This window comes from Scyliorhinus canicula, chromosome 3 (assembly GCF_902713615.1).
Source record: "Scyliorhinus canicula chromosome 3, sScyCan1.1, whole genome shotgun sequence".
Classification (NCBI taxonomy): Eukaryota; Metazoa; Chordata; class Chondrichthyes; order Carcharhiniformes; family Scyliorhinidae; genus Scyliorhinus; species Scyliorhinus canicula.
The window spans coordinates 190,556,551-190,570,952 of NC_052148.1; the positions used below are offsets into that span (position 1 = coordinate 190,556,551).

Consider the following 14,402-nt stretch of genomic DNA (forward strand, 5'->3'; position numbering starts at 1 on the left):
CCCGCCAGGCCTTCAGCCGCATAAAGGCGGACATCGCAAAGGCCGTGATACACACAATCGATGAATCCCTTCCCTTCCAAGTCGAGAGCAAACATATCCGACGTAGCTCTGGCGGCCACCCTCAACCAAGCGGGCAGGCCCGTGGCCTTCTTCTGAAGGCCTGATTCAGGAATCCGCCATTCCTCCGTTGAAAAGGAGGCCCAGGCCATAGTAGAAGCTGTGCGGCACTGGAGGCATTACCTGGCCAGCAGGAGATTCACGCTCCTCACTGACCAACGGTCGGTAGCTTTCATGTTCGATAATGCACAGCGGGGCAAGATAAAGAACTATAAGATCTTACGGTGGAGGATCGAGCTCTCCACCTACAACTATGAGATCTTGTATCGTCCCGGGAAGCTAAACGAGCCTCCAGATGCCCTATCCCGCGGCACATGTGCCAACGCACAAGTGGACCGACTCCGGGCCCTCTATAAGTACCTCTGCCACTCGGGGGTCACTCAATTCTTCCATTTCATCAAGACCCGCAACCTGCCCTACTCCATCGAGGAGGTCAGGACCGCCACTAGGAACTGCCAAATCTGCGTGGAGTGCAAGCCGCACTTCTACAGGCCAGAGAAAGCGCGCCTGGTAAAGGCTTCCCGTCCCTTTGAACGCCACAGTATGGACTTCAAAGGGTCCCACCCCTCCACTGACCGCAACACGTACTTCCTGAACGGGATTGATGAGTACTCCCGGTTCCCATTCGCCATCCCCTGCCCCGACATGACCGCAGCCACCGTCATAAAAGCCCTCCACAGTATCTTTACACAATTCGGTTTCCCCGTCTACATACACAGCGATAGGTGGTCCTCCTTCATGAGCAACGAAATGCGTCAATTCCTGCTCAGCAAGGGATTGCCTCGAGCAGGACGACCAGTTATAACCCCTGGGGAAATGGACAGGTAGAGAGGGAGAATGGAATGGTCTGGAAGGCCGTCCTATTGGCCCTATGGTCCAGGAATCTCCCAGTCTCCCGCTGGCAGGAGGTCCTTCCGGATGCTCTCCACTCCATCCGATCGCTGCTGTGTACCACGACCAACGAAACACCTCGTGAACGTCTCCTTGTCTTCCCTAGGAAGTCCTCCTCCGGGACCTCGCTCCCAACCTGGCTGGCAGCTCCTGGACCCATCCTGCTCCGCAAATACGTGCGGGCGCACAAGTCGGACCAATTAGTCGAGAGGGTCCACCTCCTTCACACTAACCCTCAGGACGCTTCCGTAGCGTACCCCGATGGCCGGCAGGATACGGTCTCCCTACGGGACCTGGTGCCCGCTGGATCCCCAACCACACCCACACCCCCCCCACCAACCCCACCCTCCCTCCCACCGGCACACCCCATGGCTGCTCCCTTCCCAGGTGGATGGGTCCTTCCACTGGTCACACCCAGGGGTGATGAAGCTACCGAAGAAGCTGAAGTCACGCTCCCGGAGTCACGGATGCCCGAGCGGACGCCTGCATCACCGCCAAAACTGTGACGATCACAGAGGACGACCAGGGCCCCCGATCGACTAATTGCTTCATTTTGAATGTGCATGTAAATAAATACTGTAAATAGTTATGACATGTAATAAGGCAAAATACTGTACCACCGATGGGTACCACCATAATCTCTACCACTGTATAACGCGAAACCACCACCCCCACCGGACTCTTTTTTAACAGGGGGTGAATGTGGTAGTCGGTATTAGAGGTATTACGGTACCCAGGTTGATGCTGTAAGATCATTGCTGTGGGAACTACCTGAGACAGTAAGATCATTGGTGAAGCCTGCCTGCTGGTTCCATCCAGTAAGGCGGAGTATAAGAGTCTGTGTCTCCCTAGCTGCTGCATTCTGTACCTGCGCTGCTGGGGGAATCATCTAGTCCAATAAAGCCTTCAATTGTCATCCAATCTCGCTTCAGGGAGCATTGATCAAGCATCAATTACATTACAGTCCTTACGTGGAATTTCGTACCTGGGTGCTGTCAAGGCCCACTTCAAACAGAGATATTTGGGCAGCACGGTGAGGTATTATCATAAATGTAAGAACTGCAAGGGTTAATTAAATGTCTAGACCAGCCAGTAGAGGGAGCTAGAGTTACAAGTATATAAGACATTGATGCTAATCCTTGTGATTGGCTGAAAGGCAGACTGGGCTAAATTTGAATATTTGTGGAGTTACTAGTTTAATTTGATTTAAATTACTATTTTACGTTGATTTGAATTACTATTTTTAAATTTAACTTAGATTACTATTTTTAAGTTGATTTGAATAACTTTTTAAATTTTAATTAAATAAATTTTAATTTCAATTAAATAACTATTTAATTTGTTGTCAGATCAAGCAAGATAAATACTCAGGGATAAAGCTAATTAAATAGTATACAGGAGATTGGTTATAATCTGACACAAAAACATCTTTCTAAAGTTTAATTTCAAATGTTTAATTTAAAGGAATAAATCATGGCAGGAGAGCTCCAAGGCATAGTCTGCTCCTCTTGCTGCATGTGGCAGGCTGGGGACAGTTCCAGTCCCCAGGGTTAGCATGTGTGCAGGAAGTGTCTCCAGTCACAGCTTCTGGAAGCTCGGGTTTCAGAGCTGGAGCGGCGGCTGGAGACACTGTGGAGCATCCGCGAGTCGGAGAGCATCGTGGATTGCACATGAAGACAGGTGGTCACACCGCAGGCTCAGACTCTGCAGGCAGGAAAGGAATGGGTGACCACCAGACAGAGCAAGGCAGGTAGTGTAGGAATCTTCTGTGGCCATTCCCCTGCAGAACAGATATACCGCTTTGGATACTGTGGAGGGGAATGCCTCTCAGGGGAAAACAGCAACAGCCAAACTCGTGGCACCAAGGTTGGTTCTGCTGCAGAGGGGAAGGGTGATAGTTATAGGGGATTCAATTGTAAGGGGAATAGACAGGCGTTTCTGTGGCCGCAAACGAGACTCCAGGATGGTATGTTGCCACCCTGGTGCTAGAGTCAAGGATGTCTCGAAGCAGGTACAGGACATTCTGGAGGGGGAGGGTGAACAGCCAGTGGTCGTGGTACACATCGGTACAAACGACAAAGGTAAAAAAGGGATGAGGTCCTAAAAGCAGCTAGGAAGGAAGTTAAGAAATTGGACCTCGAAGGTAATGATCTCAGGATTACTACCAGTGCCACGTGCAGGGCAGAGTAGAAATGACAGGATATATAGAATGAATACGTGGCTGAAGGGATGGTGTCAGGGGGAGGGTTTCAGATTCCTGGGGCATTGGGACCGGTTCTGGGAGAGGTGGGACCTGTACAAACTGGATGTGTTACACCTGGGCAGGGCTGGAACTGATGTCCGAGGGGGGCTATTTGCTAGAGCTGTTGGGGAGGGTTTAAACTAATGTGGCAGGGGGAAGGGAACCGATGCAGGAAGCGGAAGGTAGTAAAACAGAGACAGAAACAAAAGGCAGTAAGGGGGAAAGTGTAAGGCAGAGAAGCCATAGTCTAAAATCAAAAAGGGCGACAGTACAAGGTACAGTAACTGAGGGGAGCTCAGTGAATAGGCCCAGTAATACTAAAAGGAATAAAACGAGACATAAAAACATAAATGGAAAGCAAAGCGGCAGGTTGTTACATGAAGATATGGGTTCAACGACAAGGAAAATTAGGAGAAAAGGTAAGACGATAAATAACTTAGGAGAGGTTACTGATCAATGTGTTAAGATTCAAAAACAGAGGTATAAAAGCCAACATTAGTGTACTTTACCTGAATGCTCGTAGTATTCGGAATAAGGTAAATGAGTTGACGGCGCAAATGATCGTGAATGACTATGATTTAGTGGCCATTACTGAAACATGGTTAAAGGATGGTCACGACTGGAAAGTTAAATATCCAAGGGTATCAAACTATTCGGAAGGACAGAGTGGATGGTAAGGAGGTAGGTGGTGTAGCTCTATTATTTAAGGATGACATCCGGGCAATAGTAAGGGATGACATCGGTGCTATGGAGGATAAGGGTGAATCCATTTGGGTGGAAATCAGGAACAGTAAAGCGAAAAAGTCATTGATAGGAGTCATCTATAGGCCACCAAATAGTAACATTATGATGGGGCAGGCAATAAACAAATAAATAACTGATGCATATAGAAATGGTACAGCAGTTATCATGGGGGACTTTAATCTACATGTCGATTGGTTTAACCAGGTCGATCAAGGCAGCCTTGAGGAGGAGTTTATAGAAGATCATGGCTGATCTTTTTTGCGGACTCAGTCCCAGTTACCTGCCTGCTCACCATAACCTTTTATTCTTTTACTGTTCAAAAATCTATTTATCTTTGCCATCAAAACATTTAACAAGGTAGCCTCAACTACTTCACTGGGCAGGGAATTTCATAGATTCATAGATTGGGTGAAAAAGTTCCTCCTCAACTCAGTCCTAAATCTGCTCCCCCTTCTTTTGAGGCTATGCTCCCTAGTTCTACAGAGCATCAAGAATCAAGCCTCAAGAAGCTGATGAGAAGAGGAGCAGACCCACGGCAGCAACAGGCATGCGATGATGCCCTGAGGCAAGGGAACAGCGCGGTGGCCATGACGAGTGAGGCAGGCTGTGCTGATGGCCCCAGGCGAGTGAGGTGAGTGAGATTGTGAGAATGAACCCGCTTTTTGCTGGGCTTGATATTAAATGGGTTCGGGAGAGACGTGAGAACAGTGTGCCCCACGAACTGTAAATCCAACTCTGCCCATAGGCCTGGAAACTCAGCAAGACCCTTTCCAAACCATTCCCATGAACATTGGAAACATAAGTAGGGAAATCTAGCCCCCCCCCCCCCACCCATCACCCACAAAAAAAAACAAAGCAACGTGAGAGAAGCCCTCGCGCAGCCCGAAAGGAGAATCCCTGGAGGCCGGTACGTTCTTGTTGAACTAAAATAGACCATTTCAGATCAGAATGCTGGAGATTACCGGCAGGCCTATTGGTCCAATAGAAAACCACAGGAGCAGTCCCCCAAAGGATGTGACAGGGGGTTGTTCAGCAGAGCCGACATGGGCTCTCACTACAGGAACTCACCTCTTAAAGGATGTAGCACTCTGCGTGTCTGAGACAGACAAACTCCCAGAGAGCTTCCAAGGATTTGCCTTGTCAAGAACTATGTCCCCTACCCATCCCAAGTGAGCAAGTACTGCTCCAGGACAAAGGGCTCACTCAATCTTTAATGTTAGAAGGAAACCAAAACCTACCCCTGAATCCTCACTGAAGACCAAAGCACTGCTCAGTGGAATGGGAGGAGCTGTCTTTGCACCCCTCCGTAAGGTCCACTTGGAGTGTGGCCTTGTTTCATGGTAGGAATTGTCCCTGAACAGCGTGTAGCAGGAATCGTTTTCCTCCTTGGCAACGATTTGGCTAGCAGCAAGGTGTCAGCGAGTGGAGGAAAGGTGAAAAAGTCGAGAAAACACCCATGAACTTTGAACAGGAGCTGCTTGAATGTTGCAAGGCTGAAGCCAGGATTGTAAAATTTAAAAAGGTCAAGGAAAGGCCCCTAGAATCTAAAATAGATTCACCAAGCATCCCAGAATTAAATCGGGACCTAAAGCAGGGAAATAAATAGTGAGTGCGATGCCCTACGTGGCCAAAGAGCCTGAATAAGGCAGGTTATTAAGCCCAGGAAGGAAACGTTTAAGGACTTATCTGAAGTATGGCTAGCAGAACATTTCTTCCCTATATTAGATAGGGTCAAAGGGAGACCCCAAACCAACAAGCAGATAGGGAGTGAGATGCTTCCCCCAGTCAAAATGCCATAAGGCTGGAACCGCACCACTACTTGGGGACAGTGATATTCCAGAACAAGTTAGGAGGGGGCCTCCTCCAAAGCCAAAGGCCCCAACTAAGAAGCCATTGATTGGCCTAGCTGGTAGCTTTATGGTGAATTAAAATGTGGACCAGGAAAGTTCTCAAATTAGCACAGAACGGCTGGCTCAAGTTCAGGAGCCCTCTGTCACACTGGTGCCATGCGAACCAAAGCCCCTTGCAACAGAAGCTGGAATACCCCACTTGTGCTGATGCCTAAGCTGGACACAGAAGCTAAATCTCCTAAAGAAGCTGAAGTACCCAATCTCCTGACAGTCAGCCGAACCACATTTACTGGTTTGAACTGTTGAACCCACAGGTTACCAAGGTAGTCAGGGAGGAGTTAAACTGGATCAGAGCCACTAATCCTACTATCAAGGACTTGGCATTCACCGAGTGAGATACCCAGCATTCTGCTACAGGTAGCCCACAGCAGAATGACCATCATATCCCCTGAGTGCTAACCACACTGTAAACCCCCCCACCCTGACCCTTTAGAGGATATCTAATCAGAAGTTGGATAGGCAGAGTTCTGAAACCAAGGGCTTTGCTTATGTCTGATCCCCAACAGAGGAAAGTTCAAAATTTTAGCCCCAAATAGAGTTTCCCATAAATAGTGAATTTCAAAACTTCCCAAGTGACCTGGACCTTCCACACAAACAGAAAGTTTAAACCTCAAAAAGAAAATGCAGCAGGGAACTGCCATTGCCCCTGTTAGCTGTGTGTCTGATGTGTCTGACTGAGAGGATGCATGTATACTTCTTTATTTCCTATTCGTTCTTCATAAGACCACGTCAACAATGAAATAGAATTAATTATTATTTTTCTCTGAGGCAACGAGGGATGTTCTGGAGCTAAAACCCATGAAATGTGCATTTTTATCAACATGGCTCCTTCCTAAAATTTAAAAAACTGGCAATCATTTTAAAATGACTGAAGCTATGGCTGGCTGTGACTTGCAAACAAAAGGAACTTTCTGGCAGTCATAAAGATTCCTTGTTATCTGTGAAGAGATGCAATGAACCTGTGAGCTGCAGAAACCAACTTCAAAGGCCAACTACATAAGAACATAAGAACTAGGAGCAGGAGTAGGCCATCTGGCCCCTCGGGCCTGCTCCGCCATTCAATGAGATCATGGCTGATCTTTTGTGGACTCAGCTCCACTTTCCGGCACAAACACCATAACCCTTAATCCCTTTATTCTTCAAAAAACTATCTATCTTTACCTTAAAAACATGTAATGAAGGAGCCTTAACTGCTTCACTGGCAAGGAATTCCATGGATTCATAACCCATTGGGTGAAGAAGTTCCTCCTACCCGGTAGTTCTGCTTTTACCCGTCAGTGGAAAAACCTGCACGCATCTATCCTATCTATTCCCTTCATAATTTTATTTGTTTCTATAAGATCCCCCCCCCTCTAAACTCCATCCCTCTAGAAATGAAGGACAAAACTCCATTTGCCTTCTTAATCACCTGTTGCACCTGTAAACCAACCTTTTGTGACTCATGCACCAGCACCCCCAGGTCTCTCTGCACAGCAGCGTGTTTTAATATTTTATCATTTAAATAATAATCATTTTTGCTGTTATTCTTACCAAAATGGATAACCTTACATTTGTCAAAGCTTTTTTTTATATAAATGTTTTTTATTGAGTTTTCATATTTTATATCCAACAAATTACAAATTATTAGACAGAGAAAAAGAAAAAAAAGGAAAAGAAAAAATACGCAAAAATTTACATGTATATTTACAGGTAAGCATCTTAACTGTGGCCGCCCCCTTTAGCCGGCATACATATTTTACATTCCCCAATATGGCCGAGGCACATGTTTATAGGCATTTATTTATAGTTTGGTTTTGGGCCTTAGCTAGCCATCAAACCCCGATAACGAACCCGTAGCCCCCCCCCCCCCCCCCCACCCCCACCCCCACCCCCCCCCCCCCCCCCGGCTACCTTCCCCCGATTCCCGTCCATTTTCCCCTGATTCTTGGCCACCCGACTATTCTTCCTCTTGTACGTTGGCCACAAACAGGTCCCGGAACAATTGCATGAATGGCTTCCACGTTCTGTGGAAGCCGTCGTCTGACCCTCGGATGGCGAATTTTTTTTTCTCCATTTGGAGAGATTCTGAGAGGTCGGACAGCCAGTCTGCAGCTCTGGGCGGTGCTGCTGACCGCCAGCCAAACAGGATTCTATGGCGGGCGATCAGGGAGGCAAAGGCAAGGGCGTTCGCCCTCCTCCCCAGGAATAGATCTGGCTGGTCTGAAACCCCGAAGACCGCCACTATCGGGCATGGCTTCACCCTCACCCCCACCACTTTGGACAAAGCCTCGAAGAAGGCTGCCCAGTACTCCACAAGTCTGGGGCAAGACCAGAACATGTGGGCGTGGTTGGCCAGGCCTCTTTGGCACCGTTCACATCTGTCCTCCACCTCCGGGAAGAACATACTCATACGGTTTCTTGTTAAGTGGGCTCTATGTACCACTTTTAGTTGCGTCAGGCTGAGCCTTGCGCACGTGGAGGTGGAGTTGACGCTATGCAGTGCTTCGCTCCAGAGTCCCCACCCTATCTCAATCCCCAGGTCGTCCTCCCATTTCATTCTTGTTGCGTCCAGTACGGTGTCGTCCCTTTCTACCAGTCGGTCATACATGTCGCTACAGTTCCCCTTCTCTAGGATACTTGCGTCCAGTAGGTCTTCCAGTAGTATCTGTCGTGGTGGTTGTGGGTACGTCCTTGTCTCCTTTTGTAAGAAGTTTTTGAGCTGCAGGTACCGTAGCTCGTTCCCCCCGGCTAGCCGAAATTTCTCTGTCAGCACATTTGTCAAAGCTAACAGTCAGAGAATGTGGGAAATATTTATACTGTGGAGGGAGAATGAAAGATGAGTCATTCTCAGGTTGTCAAATTCTCTTCACCTGAAGAAGGAGCCGTGCTCCGAAAGCTCGTGTTTGAAACAAACCTGTTGGACTTTAACCTGGTGTTGTAAGACTTCTTACTGACAAAAAGTGATTGAACTCGAAACGTTAGCTCTTTTCTCTCCCTACAGATGCTGCCAGACCTGCTGAGATTTCCCAGCATTTTCTCTTTTGTTTCAGATTCCAGCATCCGCAGTAATTTGCTTTTATCCAGAATTGAACATAAAAGCTATCCTTGGGATATACAAGGCATTTTGAGACCACGAGCTGGTTTTTCCGCTGTCGGGATTCTCCGTTGTGCCAGCAGCGCACCCATGTCCAGGGATTTCCCAATGGCACGGGAGGCCCACAATGGGAAATCCCATTGACCAGTTGGTTGGATGGAGAATCCGACGGGGACACACCGCACCCAAACACTGGTGCAGCGGGACGGAGAATCCCGGCCCACATCTCGAATACTGTGTGCAGTTTTGGGTTCCTTTAAGGAAGAATGTAAATGCATTGGAGACATTAAGAGGAGGTTTACTGGATTGATAGCTTGAATGAGAGAATTGCCTTATAAGGAAAGGTTAGACAGATTGGGTTTGTTTCCGCTAGAGTTTAGAAGAGTAAGGGGTGACATGTATATGGGATCCTGAATGATATTGACAAGGTGGATGTTGAAAGGATGTTTCCGCATGTGGGTGAGCCCAGAACCAGGCGGCACTGTTCTAAATTAGGGTTGCCCTTATAGGACAGAGATGAGGAGAATTGTTTTTCCTGAGAATTGTGAGACTTTGGACCTCTGCCTCAGAAGGCAATGAACGTGGGGCCACTGAGTATTTTAAAGGCAATAGACATAGACATAGAATTTACAGTGCAGAAGGAGGCCATTCGGCCCATCGAGTCTGCACCGGCTCTTGGAAAGAGCACCCTACCCAAGGTCAACATCTCCACCCTATCCCCATAACTCAGTAACCCCACCCAACACTAAGGGCAATTTTGGACACTAAGGGCAATTTATCATGGCCAATCCACCTAACCCGCACATCTTTGGATTGTGGGAGGAAACCGGAGCACCCGGAGGAAACCCACGCACACACGGGGAGGATGTGCAGACTCCGCACAGACAGTGACCCAAGCCGGAATCGAACCTGGGACGCTGGAGCTGTGAAGCGATTGTGCAATCCACAATGCTACCGTGCTGCCTTTAATGGTAGACAGATTCTTGTTAGGCAAGGGAATCAAAGGCCACTAGGGTAGATGGGAATGTAGATCTCAAAACAGATTAGCCATAATCTTATTGAATGGCAGAGCAGGCTCCAGGTGCTGACTGAACTGTCTCTGCTCCTACTTTGTATATATGTTGGTATATAATACCAACTCATACAAACCCTCATAGGTGATTGGGACTCTTCGGAATATTATCCATTGGTTGGATGTGATCTGTTTCAGCCAGTCAAACTCGATGTGGGTTTGTGTGGGCTTCTTAGGAACATTCCGGAATTGCTGATGGTATGCCTCTGGGGCTAACTTAGTGTTGACACTTAGGATGGCATTTTGACAGTACCATTGAGAGAGATGGCTATTGCCGAAGCAGCAAGGACAATACAAGGGTGCTGCATTTAGAGCCACCCTCGGAAGAGTGAGCATTAAATAAATTTTAAATAGTCCAAGGATGCAGGGCACAGATAATGGAGGGGACCCCCTCACTGCCCCACTCCCCCCACCCCCTCCCAAGTGCATTGGGGCCGCAAGGATGTTATTTGCTGTCAGACTCCCCCTAACTGCACCATGGAGATTCTGTTTCCAATGCCCTCCCCCTCCCCCACCACTACCCCCGAAGCTTCTGGGAAACCGCCTCCATGCAGCTGATGGCCTCCATGCAACAAGGGCCACTATGCCACTGTCAAAATGCCTCAGTTGGGCCATTAATTATTAAAATTGGCTACCTGCCTCTATTCTGTGGGTGGCCAAGCCAGTACCATCCTCCTCCCATCCCCATCTCCATTCCCACCAACTGGGACCTGGTAAAATACTGCCCATTTTTTTCACTTGCAGAGGAGATCAACTAAAGGCCATAAATGTAAGACAGTCAATAATGCAGCCAATTGGGAATTCAAGATAGGTTTCTTCAATCCAGTGAGTGGTTAAAATGTCAAACTTGCTTCCACAAGGAAATTTAGGTGACTAGATTTTACAGGGAGCTAGATAAAGACAAGAGAGAGAAGAGAATGGGGAATATTTTGAAAGAAAGGAGCCCTGTGTGAAGCAGAGTGGCTTGCATCTATGTGTAAACGCTGTATAAGAAATACTTCAAAATTAAAAAAATATATGATAAGTCGCTGTGACTGGGTGAACAGGATCAGCATGCAGGACTACTGAAATATACTGAGCCAGGAGACATTTAAAATGCTGTTACCATGAGGACATCCCACAAAAACAACATTCAAATGGACTAGCCAAAAATATATATCATCGTCAAACGGCTAAGTTTAAGAAATCACACTCCTGGCAAATTGTCTTGGACTAAATATGCATGCCAGAGGAACGTGATTAGCATACTGCTGTTTGGTTCCAACATGAACAGGTTCGTATGCTGATAGTGTGAACTTGCAGTGCAGCTTCAATCTGTTCGTTTTATTGGATGCAATACTGTGAGGAATGTGCTGTCATTTCCTGATACAATCTTCTGACAGGCTCAGTTTACTCTGATAGTGCAATTTTGGAAATTCTTCTCTCAGAAATGTACAGGCCATGAAGTATCAGGCCAACTCTTTTTGAAGTGAATACAGCTGTTAGTTGCTGTTTGTGTAACTCGCATTGCACTGACAACTGTAAATAGTTTTTCAGCATTGCAGTACCGAGCATGTGCAGCCAATGTTCCGAGGCATTTGACCTTCTGAATCCTAAATTGTTTTTCAATTGTACCTCATGATAATTTTGGGACTGATTTGCATGTCCTCCATTCAATGGGTACTGGGTGGTTACCGGCTGAAAATGGCAGTGGATCACTTCCTCTCCAGCTCCTGTTACTGGTATGGCCGACACCATTTTCATTAGAGCTTTCATTGGGTCAGCCCAGGCACCTATGGGTAATATGCCGATTGGTGTCAGATATTGTACATAGGGCTATTCTGCGGTATCAATGGGTGAAGCGTGCATGCTCTGTCCACTGGGATCAGACATTGAGTAGTCTAACCAATGAGCAAGATGTTCAAAAAATGTCAATGAAAAAACAAATTGAGGAGTTTTCAGCCTATCCCTGGCCCTCACCTTCTCACAATTGCTGCGTTTTTTGCAGAGGGGCTGCCGGAATTTCTTCATCCTCCCCTGAATGTCAAGTTGTTACTGAGAGTTGGTATGGTATCTGTGGTCCACCATTAGTAACCAAGTAAGGCCCAGCCCTCAAAATGAGTCAAGTTTCAGGGCAGGAATCAGGTTTCAGGAATTCACAATTTGGTTCCTGACTAAATTGTACCCGAAGTGAAAGTCAAACCAGTTACATTTTAGGGTTTATACAGAATATTCTTGATTATACAGCTAGCATGCTGGGACTGAGGCGCAAGGCAGTGAAACGACCATGAAAACCATAATTCACAATGTCAGGTTGCAAGCTAAACAACTTGTTTCATTACTGCTCTCCTTCATCTTTTTTTCATATGATCGTTCCACATTACTGCACAAGAACTTGGAAGAAAAAGCAAGCAAAATTGATTATTCGTTTTGCTCTATATTTGCCATTCAAGTCCAGTCAAGCCTGCACACTTCATCTCATCTTTATTACCCATGGTGCAAAATAATTAACACTTTAAAGATAACTTGAATATCCATCCAATCAGTGTCAAGATAGGTTCAATCTGAGACACAGTTAAATTACATGTTCTCTCCATTGCAGTGCTCATAGAATCATAAAATCTCTGCAGTGCAAAAGGAGGCCATTCAGCCCATTGAGTCAGCACTAGGACTCCAAAATACTTGGACCCACTCTCCGGCCCTCTTCCCACCTAACTAAGGGCCAATTTAAAATGGCCAATTCACCAGACCTGCACATCTTTGGACTGTGGAAAAAAAACGGAACACCCGGAGGAAACCCACGCAGACATGGGGAGAGTCTGCAAACACCACACAGTCACCCAGGGCTGGAATTGAACCTGGGTCTCTGGCGCCGTGAGGCAGCAGTGCTAACCACTGTGCCACCGTGCTGCCTTAACATACCACATCTCTTGAATGTGGCTTTTGAGGGGTGAGATCAACTCATCTCAACTTTAAAAGCTGCCTAACCTACACTGGAGTCAAGCGTAGATATATTGTAGCCATCAACATGACTATTCAAATGGACAGGTAGGGGGAGTGCTGCCAGAAACAATAATTTCAACACAGGAAGAAATGTTTTATTTGCAAGACGTTGTGGAGTTACCTCTAAGGAACTAAATGATCAAGGGATACCTTTAGCTGAGGTGTATGGTGTGGAGTTAATTTGACATAGCATATTTTACACCAAAGTTAAAATGATCCCAATTCAACTAAGCTGCAAAGTAACAGAAACATACTCATTAGAGAACGGCTTAGTTACTTTTACAAATTCCAGCTCATATTAGCTCCTTTACACGCACCATTATTGTAAGTGCAACACGATTGGTGATTCAGTTAAACATCCATTATTAGTATATTCAGACTCCCGCAAGTCCAAAAGATTAAAATAGTGTATTGCATCATGCAAATTAAACTCATTGAAATTAAGTCATCCTTATTCAATATCTGTTGTAAAATTAATATTCATCCTATCATCATGTTAAAGAAAAGCATAGAATTTGCGCATTATATTTCCAAATCTACTTCTGCAAAAATATATTTTTATTAACAAGATGATAATTGTAGCCAATCCACTAGAAGTAATTAGCACACCACCTTCAACAACGAAGGGATTTATAAAAAGCAACATCTCCCTCTACTCAAATCAGGATCATATCAGCTTTATAACAGCATTCTTAGCTGCCCAAAGGCATTGTATTTTTGACTTGTGAGTTTTTCCTGTCATTTTAGTGAAGATTATAAAATGGAAATTGCAAGTCCACGTGGATACCCATTTGAGAACAAATAGAAATCATTTAGTTTCCGGAGAAACAAGCTCCAGAATTCGGCTGCAGCAAGAAGGCAAACAAGATATGCAACATAAAGTCCGAAAGATTGTGATAATACCACTAATATTCTCGCAGGTGTAAACTGCATTGTGATTTAGAGTTACTTACCCATCATTGAAGTGGTATTGATGTATTCCTGTTATTTAGAATTGAAAGTCCTGGTTCTCCGCATAGTTGTGATTTGCTTGAAAAATCTGCTGAGACTCTCAAATAAGCAACAGCTAGCTGTGCCTGCTCACTGTAAAATGATGCAGCACTGAACAGTATAACACACATTCTCCAGATTCTACAGTCATTTATGTTCCTGTCATATGATGTAACTGAGTGTTTTTTCTGCCATACTCAGAGACAGAATTAATCAATAGCAGAGAAGATGATAGACAAGGAAAAAAGAAGCTATGATTCTTTGGGTAAATTAAACATCAACCAAAGGCAAACATTTGGTCGTTACTTCCATCCTGTTTCTCTTGAAACCTGATCAATAGAAATAAATAAAGCTCAGGCAGGAGTATTCACATTCAACATT

General features: G+C 45.9%; 1 protein-coding gene across 2 annotated transcripts in view; it reads right to left on the reverse strand.

Moving 5' to 3' along the window:
- Positions 1-14,119, reverse strand: part of LOC119963181 — a 790,592-nt gene extending 776,473 nt beyond the window's left edge. The window contains exon 1 of one of the 2 annotated variants that reach the window (XM_038791911.1): positions 13,985-14,119. The gene's annotated coding sequence lies outside the window, so the exon portion shown is untranslated. The remainder of the gene's footprint in view (positions 1-13,984) is intronic. The other variant, XM_038791912.1, reaches the window with a different exon arrangement.
- Between the last annotated feature and the right edge of the window lie 283 nt (positions 14,120-14,402).